An 18,742-nucleotide genomic window follows, 5' to 3' on the forward strand; every position below is an offset into this window, starting at 1 on the left:
AGCGGGCGCCTATGGCCCAATGTAGACGGTGCAAGCTCCTTGTCTGGAACTTTATTGGTTTTCCACGTAAACCAAATTATTCAGCATCTTTCCTCCACTCATTTTCCTACTACACTATTTTTTCCTAATCTAATCTTATATTTCTAATTAAATAAATAAGTTTTCCTCGCCTATCCGTCTCCCCTTCGAATCACCCTGGATCCATCAGGGCTGGACCCTGGCAATATACACTGTATTTTCAAACACAATTACCTATATTTTTCCAAATAATTGTATATGTTCCACAATCTTTATCATTTCTCCGAATTAAATACCAGCAAATACAGCAATTTGATAGTCATTTGTTATCAGAGGTTCTGTGGCATGATTTAAGAACTGCTAAACTATATGACCTTGGAAAAATCACCTGTCCTTACAGAAACTTATTTCCTACAAAGTGAGGATATTAATATTTACTTCACAGGGCTAATGTGAGGATAAATAAATATTACATATGTGAAAACACTTCAGAGAAATTCATAAATGATAATGACTTCCAGTTTTACAGATGTGTATTTGCTGAATATCAACATTGCTTTCCTTTCATTAGTGAATTTACTACTTAGCTTCCCTTTATCTTCAGCATAATGCAGCTCACTCTCTGAAGTATTTTGAAAATTTTACATACTACCATTCAGTTCAGTTCAGTTCAGTCGCTCAGTCGTGTCCGACCCTTTGCAACCCCATGAATCGCAGCATGCCAGGCCTCCCTGTTCATCACCATCTCCCGGAGTTCACTCAGATTCACGCCCATCGAGTCCGTGATGCCATCCAGCCATCTCATCCTGGGTTGTCCCCTTCTCCTCCTGCCCCCAATCCCTCCCAGCATCAGAGTCTTTTCCAGTGAGTCAACTCTTCTCATGAGGCGGCCAAAGTCCTGGAGTTTCAGCTCTAGCATCGTTCCTTCCAAAGAAATCCCAGGGCTGATCTCCTTCAGAATGGACTGGTAAGATCTCCTTGCAGTCCAAGGAACTCTCAAGAGTCTTCTCCAACACCACAGTTCAAAAGCATCAATTCTTCAGGGCTCTGCCTTCTTTACAGTCCAACTCTCACATCCATACATGACCATAGGAAAATCCACAGCCTTGACTAGATGGACCTTAGTCAGCAAAGTAATGTCTCTGCTTTTGAATATGCTATCTAGGTTGCTCATAACTTTTCTTCCAAGGAGTAAGCATCTTTTAATTTCATGGCTGCACTCACCATCTGCAGTGATTTTGGAGCCAAAAAAAAATAAAGTCTGACACTGTTTCCACTGTTACCCCATCTATTTGCCATGAAGTGATGGGACCAGATGCCATGATCTTCATTTTCTGAATGTTGAGCTTTAAGCCAACTTTTTTGCTTTCTTCTTTCACTTTCATCAAGAGGCTTTTTAGCTTTTCATTTCTGCCATAAGAGTGGTGTCATCTGCATATCTGAGGTTATTGATATTTCTCCCGGCAATCTTGATTCCAGCTTGTGTTTCTTCCAGTCCCGTGTTTCTCATGATGTACTCTGCATATAAGTTAAATGAGCAGGCTGACAATATACAGCCTTGACGTACTCCTTTTCCTATTTGGAACCAGTCTCTTGTTCCATGTCCAGTTCTAACTGTTGCTTCCTGACCTGCATACAGATTTCTCAAGAGGCAGGTTAGGTGGTCTGGTATTCCCATCTCTTTCAGAATTTGCCACAGTTTATTGTGATCCACACAATCAAAGGCTTTGGCATAGTCAATAAAGCAGAAATAGATGTTTTTCTGGAACTCTCTTGCTTTTTCCATGATCCAGCGGATATTGGCAATTTGATCTCTGGTTCCTCTGCCTTTTCTAAAACCAGCTTGAACATCTGCAAGTTCATGGTTCACGTATTGCTGAAGCCTGGCTTGGAGATTTTTGAGCATTTGTTTACTAGCGTGTGAGATGAGTGCAATTGTGCGGTAGTTTGAGCATTCTTTAGCATTGCCTTTCTTTGGAATTGGAATGAAAACTGACCTTTTCCAGTCCTGTGGTACTGCTGAGTTTTCCAAATTTGCTGGCATATTGAGTGCAGCACTTTCACAGCATCATCTTTCAGGATTTGAAAGAGCTCAACTGGAACTCCATCACCTCCACTAGCTTTGTTTGTAGTGATGCTTTCTAAGGCCCACTTGACTTCACTTTCCATGATGTGACCATTATGATACATAATATTACCATAAGTAAACCTACACATTATAACAAGGGAAATCTTATCAGCTACCAAAACAAATATTCTATTTCTAGCAAATCATATTTTTATTAGAACAGACTGCTTTAATCAGTGACATTTTTCAGTTAATTGTAGTATTAATACAATTCAGAAGAGCTTAAATAATAAAAAGAATATATTGGTTTTTGCATTTAGGATGTCTAAGGATGTGGACCCCAGGGGCTCAATTATTTAGTCAGTTAAAAATTACCTTACTCTCCTCTCCACATTCCTCCCCAACCCCTCCCATCCTTACTTGTTTTCATCCATGTTACAGGGAATATGACTCCAGTAACTTTAGGCCACCTTTCTTCATTATTAATTCAGCTAGCAAGAACACTGTTTCACCAGCTCTAACTCAGAAATGTCCTGGGGAGGAACAGAACTGCTCTCAATCAGTGTGAGTCATACACTTAGTCTGGCTTCAATCACTGTGTTCACAGTGATTCAACAGCATGACTGGACCAGCCGGGGAGTGGGGTGGGGGGGACTCATGATCAATCTCTTGACCAACAGGAAGGGGACTGTGATTGGGAGTTCTACCAGAATGACAAAAACAAGGGAGAAACAGTTTCCCAAAGAAAATATTAAAAGAGTAAGCTATCACAGAGAATGGAAATGGAAAAAATCTGCTTAGTAGGATCAAAACAACCATTACCCCTAAAGAGTGTGTATTTTACCAAACCACTTTTGTCAGAAGATAACAGAAGTTGTTACAAGGAAGATTTCTTCTGTCCAACAAAATTTATGTAAGTATGCAGAAAAGCTGACTTCATAGTATCTTTCATTCATATAACAGGGGGCTTAATCTCTAGGATTATTATTCGGAGTGTTCTTATAAACATGTTTGATGATCATCCACAAAGGCATAAGAAAGGGCAATTATCTTATTTGAAATATGTTTGGCACAAAAATTAACGTCAGGAGCATACACCTTAACTCTCTCAAGTCAAGTTTACTTCAGCTCCTACAGGGGTTTTTGGTTGTTGTTGTTGTTGTTTTAAATGTTTATAAGTTCCTTGCAAATTTTCTGAGCAAATTATCCTTTTGTATGCTATGTTAATGGCATAAATGACTGATAATTGCATTCATAATTATCTTTACTTTACCATGGCACTCTGTGTCTCATGAATTCAAAAACATTCAACCATGAAAAGAGACCTTTAGTGGCATATGATAGAATCTAATTTCTTCCTACCCAAAGGGCAATTTAGCAATATTGACCATTTAAAGGGCCAAATCAAACAAGATAATGAGGGATAATTCACTTTTCTCTTTGTGGCTTACCAATCCAGATTTGGACAATATGGACAACAGAACAAAGAAACCATAATTATTATTTGGCTTTCAGAGCTATATAAATGCATAATCTTCTTCAATGCTGCTTCTAAAAAAGGTTCTAACATTGTTATATAATTACATTTTTCCCCTTCTCTTGGCTATTTTGGTCTTGTTAAAATGTTGTTTTTTATCAAATAGCCCATACACAATTAGCTGCAATATTATCAAATAAATGAATCACAGCTGCGCTGACAAATACATAAGCAGGAATAGAGAATGATAAATGCAGAAATAATTCCACCTTTAGCTGGAAGAATCCTGACAGCAATATTTATAGAATGCAACAGAGCCAATTTACCCATCAATTAAGTTGACTACATTCAAAAATGCTGACAGAAATTTTAGGATTAACTTAAATATATCCTCAGTTATGTTGATCTTATGTGTCTGCCTCTGGAAAACCGAAACACAAGGAAATGTCTAATAGAAACAGGATGTGATATTTGGCCATGGTTAAGGATGGTCAATCTCTAAAGTAAATTTTGTGTTGTATATGTTTTCTTGATCTTATATTATGCACCCCCCACATACATACTTATTTAAAGGCCATACTATTTTCAGACATTCAAAGAGAGATTCCTAGTTTTTTCTGGAAGTTATATACTTAATGGGATTACTTCATACAGTTGGTAAAGAATCTGCCTGCAATGCAGAAGAAACTGGTTTGATTTCTAGATTGGGAGGATCCCCTGGAGAAGGAAAGGTTACCCACTCCAGTGTTCTGGCTTAGAGAATTCCATGGATTGCATAGTCCATGGGGTCTCAGGGTGTCAGACACGACTGAGAGACTTTCACTTCACTATATACTTAAAATCCTCTGATATACCATGTATAGCTAAGTACAACTTGCTACATATTCAGTACAGTTCAGTCGCTCAGTCCTATCCGACTATTTGAGACCCTATGGACTGCAGGAAGCCTGGACACGCCAGGCTTCCCTGTCCATCACCAACTCCCAGAGTTCACTCAAACTCATGTCCATCGAGTCGGTGATGCCATCCAACCATCTCATCTTCTGTCGTCCCCTTCTCCTCACATCTTCAATCTTTGCCAGCATCAGGGTCTTTTCCAAAGAGTCAACTCTTCGCATGAGGTGGACAAAGTATTGGAGTTTCAGCTTCAGCATCAGTCCTTCCAATGAATACCCAGGACTGATTTCCTTTAGGATGGACTGGTTGGAAATCCTTGCAGTCCAAGGGACTCTCAAGAGTCTTCTCCATCACCACAGTTCAAAAATATCAATTCTTCAGCACTCAGCTTTCTTCACAGTCCAACTCTCACATCCATACATGACCATTGGAAAAACCATAGCCTTGACAAGATGGACCTTTGTTGGCAAAGTAATATCTCTACTTTTGAATATGCTATCTAGGTTGGTCATAACTTTTCTTCCAAGGAGCAAGTGTCTTTTAATTTCATGGCTGCAATCACCATGTGCAGTGATTTTGGAGCCCCCCAAAAATAAAGTCTGATACTGTTTCCACTGTTTCCCCATCTATTTCCCATGAAGTGATGGGACCAGATGCCATGATCTTAGTTTTCTGAATGTTGAGCTTTAAGCCAACGTTTTCACTCTGCTCTTTCACTTTCATCAAGAGGCTCTTTATTTATTCTTCAATTTCTGCCATAAGGGTGGTGTCATCTGCATATCTGAGGTTATTGACATTTCTTCTGGCAGTCTTGATTCCAGCTTGTGCTTCATCCAGCCTGGCATTCGCATGATGTAGTCTGCATATAAGTTAAATAAGCAGGGTGACAATAAACTGCCGTGATGTACTCCTTTCCTGATTTGGAATTAGTCTGTTGTTCCATGTCCAGTTCTAACTCTTGCTTCTTGACCTGCATATAGATTTCTCAGGAGGCAGGTCAGGCAGTGTGGTATTTCCATCTCTTGAAGAATGTTCCACAGTTTGTTGTGATCCACACAGTCAAAGGCTTTGGCATAGTCAATAAGCAGAAATAGATGTTTTTCTGGAACTCTTGCTTTTCTGAAATGATCCAAAGGATGTGGGCAATATGATCTTTGTTTCCTCTGCCTTTTCTAAATCCAGCTTCAACATCTGGAAGTTCATGTTGCACGTACTATTGAAGCCTGGCTTGGAGAATTTTGAGCATTACTTTGCTAGTGTGTGAGATGAGTACAATTACGCGGTCGTTTGAATATTTTTTGGCATTGCCTTTCTTAGGGATTCAATGAAAACTGACCTTTTTCCAGTCCTGTGGCCACTGCTGAGTTTTCCAAATTTGCTGGCATACTGAGTGCAGTGCTTTCATGCATTGTCTTTTAGGATTTGAAATAGCTCAACCTGAATTCCATCAAATCCACTAGCTTTGTTCCTAGTGATGCTGCCTAAAGCCCACTTGACTTCACATTCCAGGATGTCTGGCTCTAGGCGAATGATCACACCATCCTGGTTATCTGGGTCATGAAGATCTTTTTTGTATAGTTCTGTGTATTCTTGCCACCTCTTTTTACTATCTTCTGCTTCTGTTAAGTCCATACCATTTCTGTCCTTTATTTTTCCCTTCTTTGCAAGAAAGGTTCCCTTGGTATCTCTAATTTTCTTGAAGAGATCTTTAGTCTTTCCCATTCTATTGTTTTCCTCTATTTCTTTGCATTGATCACTGAGGAAGGCTTTCTTATCTCTCATTGCTATTTTTTGGAACTCTGGCTTCAAACGGGTATATCTTTCCTTTTCTCCTTTGCCTTTTGCTTCTCTTCTTTTCTCAGCTATTTTGTAATACCTCCTCAGAAAACCATTTTGCCTCTTTGTATTTCTTTTTCTTGGGGATAGTTTTGATCACTGCCTCCTGTACAATGTCACGAACCTGCATCCACAGTTCTTCAAGCCCTCTGTCTATCATATCTAATCCCTTGAATCTATTTGTCACTTCCACCATATAACCCAAAGGGATTTGATTTAGGCCATACATGAATGGTCTAGTGGTTTTCCCTAACTTCTTCAATTTAAGTCTGAAAATTGCAATAAGGAGTTCATGATCTGAACCACAGTCAGCTCCCAGTCTTGTTTTTTAACTGTGTAGAGCTTCTCCATCTTTGGCTGCAAAGAATATAATCAGCCTGATTTTGGTATTGACCATCTGGTGATGTCCATGTGTAGAGTTTTCTCTTGTTTGTTGGAAGAGGGTGTTTTGCTATAACCAGTGCATTCTCTTGGCAAAACTGTGTTAGCCTTTTGAAGGAGGTTCACCGTTATATTTTGAAGGAAGTTCTGCTATAATTTAATGGAATCTAATTCTAAGATTAAAAGACAATAAAATGAAATTACATGTGAAAGAGGTAAGGCAAGGCAAATCTTTAGTAAGAACAAAAATAACAGATTTTAAATCTACTCTGGGCTTCCCAGGTGGCTCAGTGATAAAGAATCTGGCTGCCAATGCAGGAGATGTTGGTCCAATCCCTGGGAGGTGAAAATTCCCTGGAGAAGGAAATGGCAACCCACCCCAGCATTCTTGCTTGGGAAATCCCATGGACAGAGGAGCCTGGTGCATTACAGTCCATGGGGTCACAAAGAGTCAGACATGACTCAGTGACTAAACAACAACTACAAATTCACTCTGGAGGCAATGACAAGCAGAACTGACAGTATGAAAAGCTGAATCAATAGTATGAATGATAAAAGGAAAACATGAATGCTAAATTAATCTATTCACTCTGAACTTGGAGAGAAAAGGATATCCTTCACTCTCTTCTTAAAAAAAAAAAAAAAGAAATAAAAAATGTGGAGGATAGAAAACAGAGGCCCCACAAATAGAATTCCTAAGAGAGATACAATACCACATGTGGTAGCTACAAGCAAGTGTTTGAGTAAATGCTTAATTGTGCTGTGCACTACATTCAAATCCTGGCTCTGCCTCCTCCAAGCAGGGGCACCTGGAGCAAGTTCCTGAACTACTGTGCCTCAACTTTCAGATCTGTGAAATGTGAATCCTTAAAATACCTGCTTCAAATGTTCCACTTGAGGACATAACAATTCTTCATACAATAAGCTGCCAATGTAGAGAATCTTCAGTAAGTGGTAGGAATGATTACAGTTAAACTCTGAGCCAGATGTGTGTTGTTCATTTCCTACTGTCTCACTGCCCACCACACTCTGCAGAATAAATGACAAGACAAAGACAGAAGAAGACATTCCTAAGATGAAAAAGACCTGCATCTGCAGAATGAAAAAGTGAGTTATTAACTAGGTAAAAATGAAGAAAAGTCACTCAAAAAAAAATAATATATATATATATACACACACACATACATATACACACACACATATATATGAATCACTTTGCTACATACCTCTTACTAACATAATATTGCATATTTCAATAAAAAGAGATTCAAAATTAGATACAATTTTTTTGCTTTATTTTAGATTAATTTATTTTAATTGGAGACTAATTACTTTACAATATTGAAATGGTTTTTGCCATACATTGACATGGATCAGCCAAGGGTGTACATGTGTTTCTCATCCTGAACCTCCCTCACGCCTGCCTCCCTTCCCATCCCTCAGCGTTGTCCCAGTGCACCGACTTTGAGTGCCCTGTTTCATGCACCGAACTTGGACTGGTCATCTATTCCACATATGGTAATATACACATTTCAATGCTATTCTATCAAATCATCCCACCCTTGCCTTCTCCCACAGAGTCCAAAAGTCTGTTCTTTATATCTGTGTCTCTTTTGCTATTTCACATATAGGGTCATTGTTACCATCTTTCTAAATTCCATATATGTGTTAATATATTGTACTGGTGTTTTTATTTCTGACTTACTTTACTCCATATGATAGGCTCCAGTTTCATTCACCTCATTAGAACTGATTCAAATGCATTATTTTTAATAGCTGAGTAATATTCCATTGTGTATATGTACCACAGCTTTCTTATCCATTCGTCTGCTGATGGACATCTAGGTTGCTTCCATGTCCTGGCTATTGTAAACTGTGCTGTGATGAACATTGGGTTACACATGTCTCTTTCAATTCTGGTTTCCTCGGTGTGTATGCCCAGCAGTGGGATTGCTGGGTCATATGGCAGTTCTATTTCCAGCTTTTAAGGAATCTCCACACTGTTCTCCATAGTGGCTGTACTAGTTTGCATTCCCACCAGCCATGTAAGAGGGTTCCTTTTTCTCCACACCCTCTCCAGCATTTATTGTTTGTAGACTTTCTGACAGCAGCCATTCTGACCTGCGTGAGATTGTACCTCATTGTGCTTTTGATTTGCATTTCTCTGATAATGAATGACGTTGAGCATCTTTTCATGTGTTTGTTAGCTATCTATATGTCTTCTTTGGAGAAATGTCTGTTTAGTTCTTTGGCCCATTTTTTTATTCGGTTGTTTATTTTTCTGGTATTGAGCTGCATGAACTGCTTGTATATCACTGAGATTAATTCTTTGTCAGTTGCTTTGTTTGCTATTATTTTCTTCCATTCTGAAGGTTGTCTTTTCACCTTGCTTATAGTTTCCTTCGTTGTGCAAAAGCTTTTAAGTTTAATTTGGTCCCATTTGTTTATTTTTGCTTTTATTTCCATTACTCTGGGAAGTGGGTCATAGAGGATCCTGCTGTGATTTACGTCAGAGAGTGTTTTTCTCTAGGAGTTTTAGAGTTTGTGATCTTACTTTTAGATCTTTAATACATTTTTTAGTTTATTTTTGTGTATGGTGTTAGAAAGTGTTTTAGTTTCATTCTTTTACAGGTGGTTGACCAGTTTTCCCAGCACCACTTGTTAAAGAGATTGTCTTTTCTCTACTGTATATTCTTGCCTTGTCTGTCAAAGATAAGCTGTCCATAGGTGTGTAGATTTATCTCTGGGCTTTCTATTTTGTTCCATTGATCTATATTTCTGTCTTTGTGCCAGTACCATACTGTCTTGATGACTGTAGCTTTCAGGTAGGTTGATTCCTCCAGTTCCATTCTTCTTTATCAAGATTGCTTTGGCTATTCAAGGTTTTTTTTTTTTTTTTTTTTTTTTTTTTTGTATTTCCATACAAATTGTGAAATTATTTGTTCTAGTTCTGTGAAAAATACAGTTGGTAGCTTGATAGGGATTGCATTGAATTTATGGATTGCTTTGGGTAGTATACTCATGTTCACTATATTGATTCTTCCAATCCATGAACATGGTACATTTCTCCAATTATTTGTGTCTTCTTTGATTTCTTTCATCAACGTTTTATAGTTTTCTATATGTAGGTCATTTGTTTCTTTAGGTAGTTTATTCCTAAGTATTTTATTCTTTTCATTGCAATGGTGAATGGAACTGTTTCCTTAATTTCTCTTTGTTTTCTCATTGTTAGTGTATAGGAATGCAAGGGATTTCTGTGTGTTTGTTTTATATCCTGTGACTTTACTATATTCATTGATTAGCTCTAGCAATTTTCTGGTGGTGTCTTTTGCATTTTCTATGTAGAGGTTCATGTCATCTGCAAAAAGTCAGAGTTCTACTACTTCTTTTCCAATCAGGATTCCTTTTATTTCTTTTTCTTCTCTGATTGCTGTGGCTAAAACTTCAAAAATTATCTTGAATAGTAGTGGTGAGAGTTGGCACCCTGTCTTGTTCCTGACTTTAGGGGAAATGCTTTCAGGTTTTCACCATTGAAGCGAATGTTTGCTGTGGGTTTATCATACATGGCTTTTATTATGTTGAGCTATGTTCCTTCTATGCCTGCTTTCTGGAGGATTTAAATGGATGTTGAATTTTGTCAAAGACTTTCTCTGCATCTATTGAGATAATCATATGGTTTTTATCTTTCAATTTGTCAATGTGGGGTTCGCATTGTTTGATTTGCAAATATTGAAGAATCCTTGCATCCCTGGGATAAAGCCCACTCAAAATTAGATACATTTTGATGATTTCAAAACTGTGCTGTGGCCTACCAGGCTGCTGTGTCCATGGGATTCTCCAGACAAGAATACTGGAGTGGGTTGCCATTTCCTTCAACAGGGGATCTTCCTGACCCAGCAATTGAATGGAAGTCTCCTGCATTGTAGGCAGATTCTTTACCATATGAGCTACAAGGGAAGCCCATGCAAAGAAATATATAAAGTTTAAAAAGCATAAAAGACAGAACATCTAAAACCCATACATTTTGACCTTCTTTTCACATTAGACAATTTATATAATTATTTTCTGATTTCTCTTTTTAACCTACTATATCCTGGAAAACTCCATGTCATTGTATGTTTAGTGATCTCATTTTTAAAAATATCTATAACAGAGTTTGCCATTGTGATTCAAATATTCCCATTCATTGCATCTACAAGGTGGGGGAAACATTTCATTATTTTTAATTAGGACTTGATTTAAATCTATGTTGTTAGGCCACAATATAAAACTGTACTTCTTACCTTCTTCCTTATTTTTAACTGTATGTATTTGCTATGGATCAGTTTTGGAGACATGGTATGGAATTTGAACATAGCATTCTTAGTCATTAAAAGAAGATTAGTTTAATTGCTCCAAGATGTAGGCCATTTTGTTGTGAATTGCATTGCACTTCTCAATGTCATCCAAAAACTGGAAGGCCATATGGCCCTCACTGAACTATTACAACAACTTCTTAGGAAAAGGGCATCTCCTACACACACACACACACACACACACACACACACACACACACAAATGCATGGAAAGACTAAGGTTCTACCAAATTTTAGAGAAGGATCTGTCTCTTGAGTGAGCAAGAATGGTGACCAGAAATGTGCACACACAAAGACAAAAAGAGAACTTAGAAACAGAGTTCCATCTCAGAATCTGCTGTCAAGCTATTTTTTTAACATTTTCCTTCAGGTGCCTTTTTTCTGCTAAAATTGAGAATGCTAGAATTTGTTCCAAGAAAAACATTCATCTCTCATAGGACCATCTACAAATTGTTAAAATTTATAATAAGAGACCATTTCATCATCCTGCCCTTTAAAAAAAAAATGTATCTGGCATATGCACAACGGTTTGAAATGCCAGAAATTTTAATTTTAATTAATTTTAAAATAACTAGATTAGCAATACCATAGGTTTATTAAATGCACATTTATGTGCCAGGAGCCATGCTAAGTCTTTCACTTGAGCTAATTTTTAAAATTCTTACTACAAACAGATAAGGAAGGTATTGTTACATGTTCATTTTATAGATGAGGAAACAAACTCACTAAGCACAGATAACTTGCTCTAGGGCACACAGGCAGCAAGAACAATAGCCACGTGGGTTTGATTTGAAAGTGGAGCTCTCGTTATTGTAAGTTACTTTTTGAAGTACTTTTAAAAATTAAAAAAAAACCTTATATGACATTTAAGAATTAAATGCTGTAGAATTATAATAAGTGAAATTTCTCCTCTTCTGCAATAATCTGCCACTCATACCCTATTCTCACATCCCATTCTCCAGGAGTAAGCAATGCAAAGAGTATGATGTGTTTCCAGCCAGATTTTTTTCAATGCTTGTATAAAATACTTGATACATATATATAATACTATGTCATTTTTCTCAGAAATAGAAATACACAGTATAAAATAAACTTTAAATTTCATACTTTACTTAGCCTTATATTCTTATCTTCTATGTTAGTAAATAATACTCTATGCTTTTTAATGGCTGCATATTATTCCACTGAATAGATGAATCAACGTTTTTATTATCAGACAACTACCAATGGTCATTTAGGTTATTTCCAGCTCTTCTACTTAAAATCACATTCCTGTCAAGAACTGTGAAGAGTCTCTAACAGCTGAGGCACTCCAAGCTTGCTGCTGCTGCTGCTAAGTCGCTCCAGTTGTGTCCGACTCTGTGCAACCCCATCGACAGCAGGGGCTCCTCTGTCCCTGGGATTCTCCAGGCAAGAGTACTGGAGTGGGTTGCCATTTCCTTCTCCAATGCATGAAACTGAAAAGTGAAAGTGAAGTCGCTCAGTCATGTTCGACTTTTAGTGACCCCATGGACTGGAGCCTACCAGGCTCCTCCATCCATGGGATTTTCCAGGCAAGAGTACTGGAGTGGGGTGCCATTGCCTTCTCTGACTCCAAGCTTAGGAGGTTTCAATTTTTTATAGTTGCTGCACTACCAAAACTTTGCCCTAGAGGAATGCTATCTTTACTATGCTGTTCACAACCAGTAGACCAACCCTTTGCTACTGAAGGAAATACTGTATCTTTCCATGTAGTTCACACTTCAACAAATAGTCCAGAACAAAAAGCTGTGTTTAACAAATCAGTTTAGTTCAGTTCAATCGCTCAGTCATCTCTGACTCTTTGCGACCCCATGGACTGCAGCACCCCCAGCTTCCCTGTCCATCACCAACTCCCAGAGCTTACTCAAACTCATGTCCATTGAGTTGGTGATGCCATCCAACCATCTCTCCTCTGTCATCCCCATCTCCTTCCGCCTTCAATCTTTCGCAACATCAGGGTCTTTTCAAATGAGTCAGTTCTTTACATCAGGTGGCCAAAGTATTGGTGTTTCAGCTTCAGTTTCAGGCCTTCCAGTGAATATTTGTGTTTAACAAATAGTCCAGAACAAAAAGCTGTTAGTGCCTCTCCTCTGGAATGTGCCGAAACACACGAAACTCATAGAATTGCTTCCCAATAGTACAAAGAACGTTATCCCAGTTCTTAATCACGACAGCCCAGTTCATAGTGATTTTTGCACTCCCGAAACATTACTACCTACACAGTCCACATAGTTCTCTTTCAACCTTATGTTTTAAGGCATCGTGGTATATTGGAAGGAGCATAGGAAGTGTTGTGAGACACGTAAATTCTAATCTCAATCCATTATTATATTTAGAGAGGTGTAAATTTATATTTATAGATCATTAATAATGGCAATTTTCAATTGTGGAATTTGAGGTGAATTTTAATTTATCTTAATTTTATGTATCATTTGCATGTTTAAAAATTAAGCCAGAATTATACTAAAAAAGCAGTAAGTCATTATCTTATAACAAATGAGTATAATTTTTAGATGGTAATTTATCTACTCTTCTAAAAATCTCTTTCATTTATATAGGAATTTATCCAGCAGTTTGATAATCATTATTTTGGTCAGGTCATGAAATGTAACTCAGCATGGCTTCAAATGAACAAAATATTTTCTGAATAATACCAAATAATTCCACTGAAAATATTGTGACAAAATTCTGTCACTGTTTCTTGTAAAAAACAAAAACAAAAAACAAGTTATGTGATTGGTTACAAAATGCTTATTATTTTTTAAAATGAGAATCAACAGCTGTGTGAAACTACTTTCTTGTCCTAAATAATATTTGATTTTCTAATTTCAAAAGTTGACTTTTAAATAAAAATTTACTGTCTTCTCCATGCCTCTGTACTGCTTTGAGTTCTTTTTTGAATTTATTTAAAATGGGTTTCCAGTTATACCCCCAGCCATCATCATCATCATTTTCTTGAAATTTCAAAATGAATTGTACTTATATCATGCTGCATGTGAGTGAAATTGCTGAACACATAAATTTTAAAGACCTATGAAAACTCTGACCTCTTAGACATAAAATGGTACTAGAACATACTGGCTTTGTAGTTGCACTATTGCACAAGAAGTCAACAGAATACTACAGCAAAAATGGCAGTACACACTGACAAATGAGACCAAAATTGCCAGGATGCTTTGCAGTCATGTTTCGATTTGACAGACGAAACTAGGTAAGTTCAGTGACCACAGCATTCCTCACAGAGCACTACATTCACCTCAAGAAAAATGTGCTCTACCACACAAAAGCCTGCTATTCACAATATCTTCCGGCAAATATGTTTAGTTTGGTAAAGTGCATGAGAATATAAATCAACGAGCACACACAATTTGCAGCAGAAGCAGAATGAATATGAAACACCAAGAATTTAAACTGCTTTATAAAATGTGGCCATCTATATAATTCATTAACTCAACAAACAGTTCTCAAGGGCCAAAAATGGATCAGGAATTTGACAGACACTAGAAATTCAAGTGGGAAAATAATGAACAGAGTCTCAGCTATTATGCAGTGCATGATATGTATTTTATAGTTGGATAAACATATAAAAGGAAGATATGTAATTTCTGTTTTACTACAGCACTGAAAATGATTGTGCAATATTATTTGATGCTATATTGGAAAAGTAACTTCATTTGCAATGTGCTCCATTATTGAGGAAAAAACTAAGCAGAAGACAAGGGAATTCTTATTTTCAGTTTTACAACCTGCAAAGATTTCTCTATAATGCTTTCAAAATTAAAATTCAGATGACTATGATGAAAATGCCATAGAGAAAGAAATACAGTCTTCATCTTTCACAAAACTGAAAAGCCTAATTATATTATTTTATCCCTCCTTTCTAACATTATGACTTACTAACGTACACAATGCTTAAATAAAATAGAATCATCTTACTATGTTGCTTTGAAGATAGGAAGAAAGTACTGAGTTATATAACTTTCAAATCCTTCTAATGTTTTGAGAACAGAACTTATTTAGTAATAAACATCAACATGGGTAAGTAAAATTTTGGCTTTTGGAAACTTCTAGACTGATATGAAATGCTGATCATCACTAACACTCCGAACTTCTTTTCTCCAAGGCTAAGGAGGATTTTCATGTAAACTAGACAAATTATATCATAGTGTGCCTAATTTAAGAATGGTTCACTCAAAGTAAAATCATAAAATGACTATTACAATAATTCACGGTGCTCAGTTCTTCTTTATAGTTTGGCTTCTCTGAAAACCTGGCCATGAACAAACATACTCCAGCCAAGTCTGTATGTTATGCTGAGATTTTCATGAACCAAGATTCCTGTTTTCCTTCCATTTCCATGGCAGGATCCTTTTGAGGCAAAGAATGTTTATGAGGAAAGATTACCTCACCGAGTACACTTTCTCTCCACTCTCTCCACACATATCTTTTTTTCCCAGAATACTGTTAAAAATTATATTTTTGGTTCAGATGAGGAACAGATATATTACTGAAGAATGTGGATTTTATACATCTAGATACTACTCCCAAGATTTCTTTATTTTCTGGATTCCGTTATACTCTCATCTCTTAAAGGATTCTGAAATTTTCTAGGATCACTTTTTAAATTTCTTCCATGTTAAGGTATAATCTATGGTGACAAGGACCTTATTTTCTTACATACTAGTGCATACGCATACTAACTTTACCTCTGTAAACCATTTAAGACATGAGCAGAGAAATGGGAGTTAAGACTAAATCGAAATGGGAGCTGAGAGAATTCAGTAAGCGAGAGTATCTTTAAAGGGGAGATGGTTTTCAAGGCAAGTGGTCTAGGTTTCAGAAAGGCTGGGCTGGTTGCTGACACTGTGATCAACAGTACAGAACTGTAGCTATTACTTCACATATCACAATTATATCCAACTAGGGGAGTAATGAGGTTGAATAAGGCATACTAAGGCTCTGCATCTGAGTTTCAATATCCACTAAATGTAGGAACATAAGCAAGTTTTTCAAATTTCTTTAAATGAGTTTCATCATCTGAAAAACGATACAATAATATTTCTGATTTACCAGTATTTATTGCATATTAGCTAATACATGTAAAAATGCTTGCCATAGTACCTGTGGCTATTCAGTAAATATTAATTATTATCAACAATTATATATTTACATTGCTCTCAATAACTACAGTTAATACAATCACTTTGTTTTATATATTTACTTCTTTGTATGTCCAAAAAGACTGGGAAAAGGGAGGAAAGCTAAAAATAGTCTTTATTCAGAGATGTTATTGTTCTATAATTTGTTTGCTCTCCATTCTACAGACTTCTATCAGTGAAATTACATACGCCTATGCCTTCAACCATCACTCCAATTATTGTGCAAAGGACTTTATCACCAGTGAAGACCTTGTTGATTAAGTTCACAATCCATAAATAACTACCCATTAGACATTTACACTTGAATGTCTCACTGCAATCCCAGATGCAGATTTTCATAATGTTTTTCTGAAAATCTGTTCTTCCTCTTGAACTCATTCAGTTCAGTTCAGTCGCTCAGTCATGCCCGACTCTTTGTGACCCCTAAACTCTCATCGCCCTACTCTTCCTCTCTTGATCCTCACACACCATCAGACCTCAGTTCCTACCAAGTCTACCTCTTTAATCTTTGTCAACCATACTCCCCCCTGGTCTCCAGCACTTTGTCTTCAGTCCAGGTACTGACCATCCACCATTCCTGCGACTGCAAGAGCCTCCTAGAACATTTCCCTGCCTCCAATCTTACCTCTATCCATTATTACAAAGAATTTGCTTGAAAATTCAAAACGATCATCAAATGTTCCCTATCACCTTCAGGATAAAGTCTAAAGTCCTTAGCATGACATACAACATCTGTCATCATTTAGGTTCCCTTGTATCTGGAGCTTTTGCTTCTTCCCACACCGTACGATACACTGAATTATTTGATTTACTTGAAGTTCATCACGTGTTTCATGATTCTTTCACATGTCCTTGAATTTTTCCGAGTTGCTTCCAGTGCCTGGAATGCCGCCTGCCTCCATTTCTTTATCTAGCTAATTTCTACCTAATAAAACTTGGCTTAGATGCCTTCACCTCTAGACAACCTCCCCTGAAACTTCTCCCTACATGTGCATACAGCATTCAGGGTTTGCATTCACTTTTTCACTTACAATTGTGAACATGGTGACAAGTTTATTTATCTTCATTCCAATTTGAGCACAAGTTTCTTGATGGCATGAAAAGTAGCTTAACCATCTGCATCTGAATCACTAATTCCCACCACAGCAACATGTAGAAATGGGCATATAGTAGATCCAGTAAGTTGATTTCAATAGATGATATCCTAACCTTATGGAATCACATACCATAATTTGCATCCTCCTTTATACCTGCCGACATGACCCCCATCTTCTCCTAAAACATAGCCTAGTTTTATATGTGATAAAGAGAAGATAAGACACCAAGCAGACCATGTTTCCTAAAACTCCACTGCCATTAACAGCTGCTAACTTGAACATGGCATGAAAGGAAACAAGTTACTTTTCACTGTCCTAATATTGGTCCTATCCACTAGCAAACATAATCACTTGCACTCAGATTCAAGATATCAGATATTTACATTTATAGATATTTATATTTATAGATATTTTATGTCTGACTCTTTACAAGCCCATGAACTGCAGCCCGTTAGGCCTCCCTGTCCATCACCAACTCCCAGAGTTTACTCAATCTCATGTCCATTGAGTCAGTGATGCCATCCAACCATCTCATCCTCTGTCATCCCCTTCTCCTCCCACCTTCAATCTTTCCCAGCATCAGGGTCTTTTCAAATGAGTCAGCTCTTCCTATGAGGTGGCTAAAGTATTGGAGTTGCAGCTTCAGCATCAGTCCTTCCAGTGAATATTCTGGATTGATTTCCTTTAGGATTGTGCCGGGGTCCAGCCCTGGTGGATCCAGGGAATTCGAAGGTGGGGACAGCATCGGCGTCTTTGGAAATAACTTATTTAATTACAGATAGAAAGGGATTAGAAAATTAGCAGAGAAAAGAGGCTGAATAACTTGGTTCACATGGAATACCAATCACCACCTACATAGGCCACAGGCGTCTTCCTGTTCTCCCAAAGGAGAGGAGGCACTGAGGCCCCCCCAGTCTGATCTTAGAAGCCCAGGCAAAATTAATAGGCTTGGTGGGTACCCATGCACCAGATGGGAATTTGGCCAGAAAATAGTAGGAGAGAAAAGGGGGCTGAATAACTTGGTTTACGTGGGATACCAATAAAATTCCAAGACAAGGAATTTGCACCATCTACATTGGGCCACTGGTGCCACTTCAATATCGGAAGGTGCCCCTCCTTGGGCTCCTTCTCGCGTGGGCTTGAAAACCGGGGCAAATAAGTAGACTTGGAGGGTACCCATGCTCCAGATGGGAATTCAGCCAGAAAAACAGGGAGCAGAAAAGAACAACATGAGGGAATCAGTCTTTCCGGAAACTGATCCGATTTCTTTATTTTTGGGTTTGCTTATATACCTTTTGTTACATATAGGGATGAATACAGAGTCACGCGGGGGTCAGCAGTCCTGACCTTTATCAAAATCAGGTGCTTCACATAAATGTATAAAAAAAGGTCTTAGGGATGTTACATCATCTTCTGGCCATGAGACCCACAAA

Source organism: Capra hircus, chromosome 6 (assembly GCF_001704415.2).
Source record: "Capra hircus breed San Clemente chromosome 6, ASM170441v1, whole genome shotgun sequence".
Taxonomy (NCBI): domain Eukaryota; kingdom Metazoa; phylum Chordata; class Mammalia; order Artiodactyla; family Bovidae; genus Capra; species Capra hircus.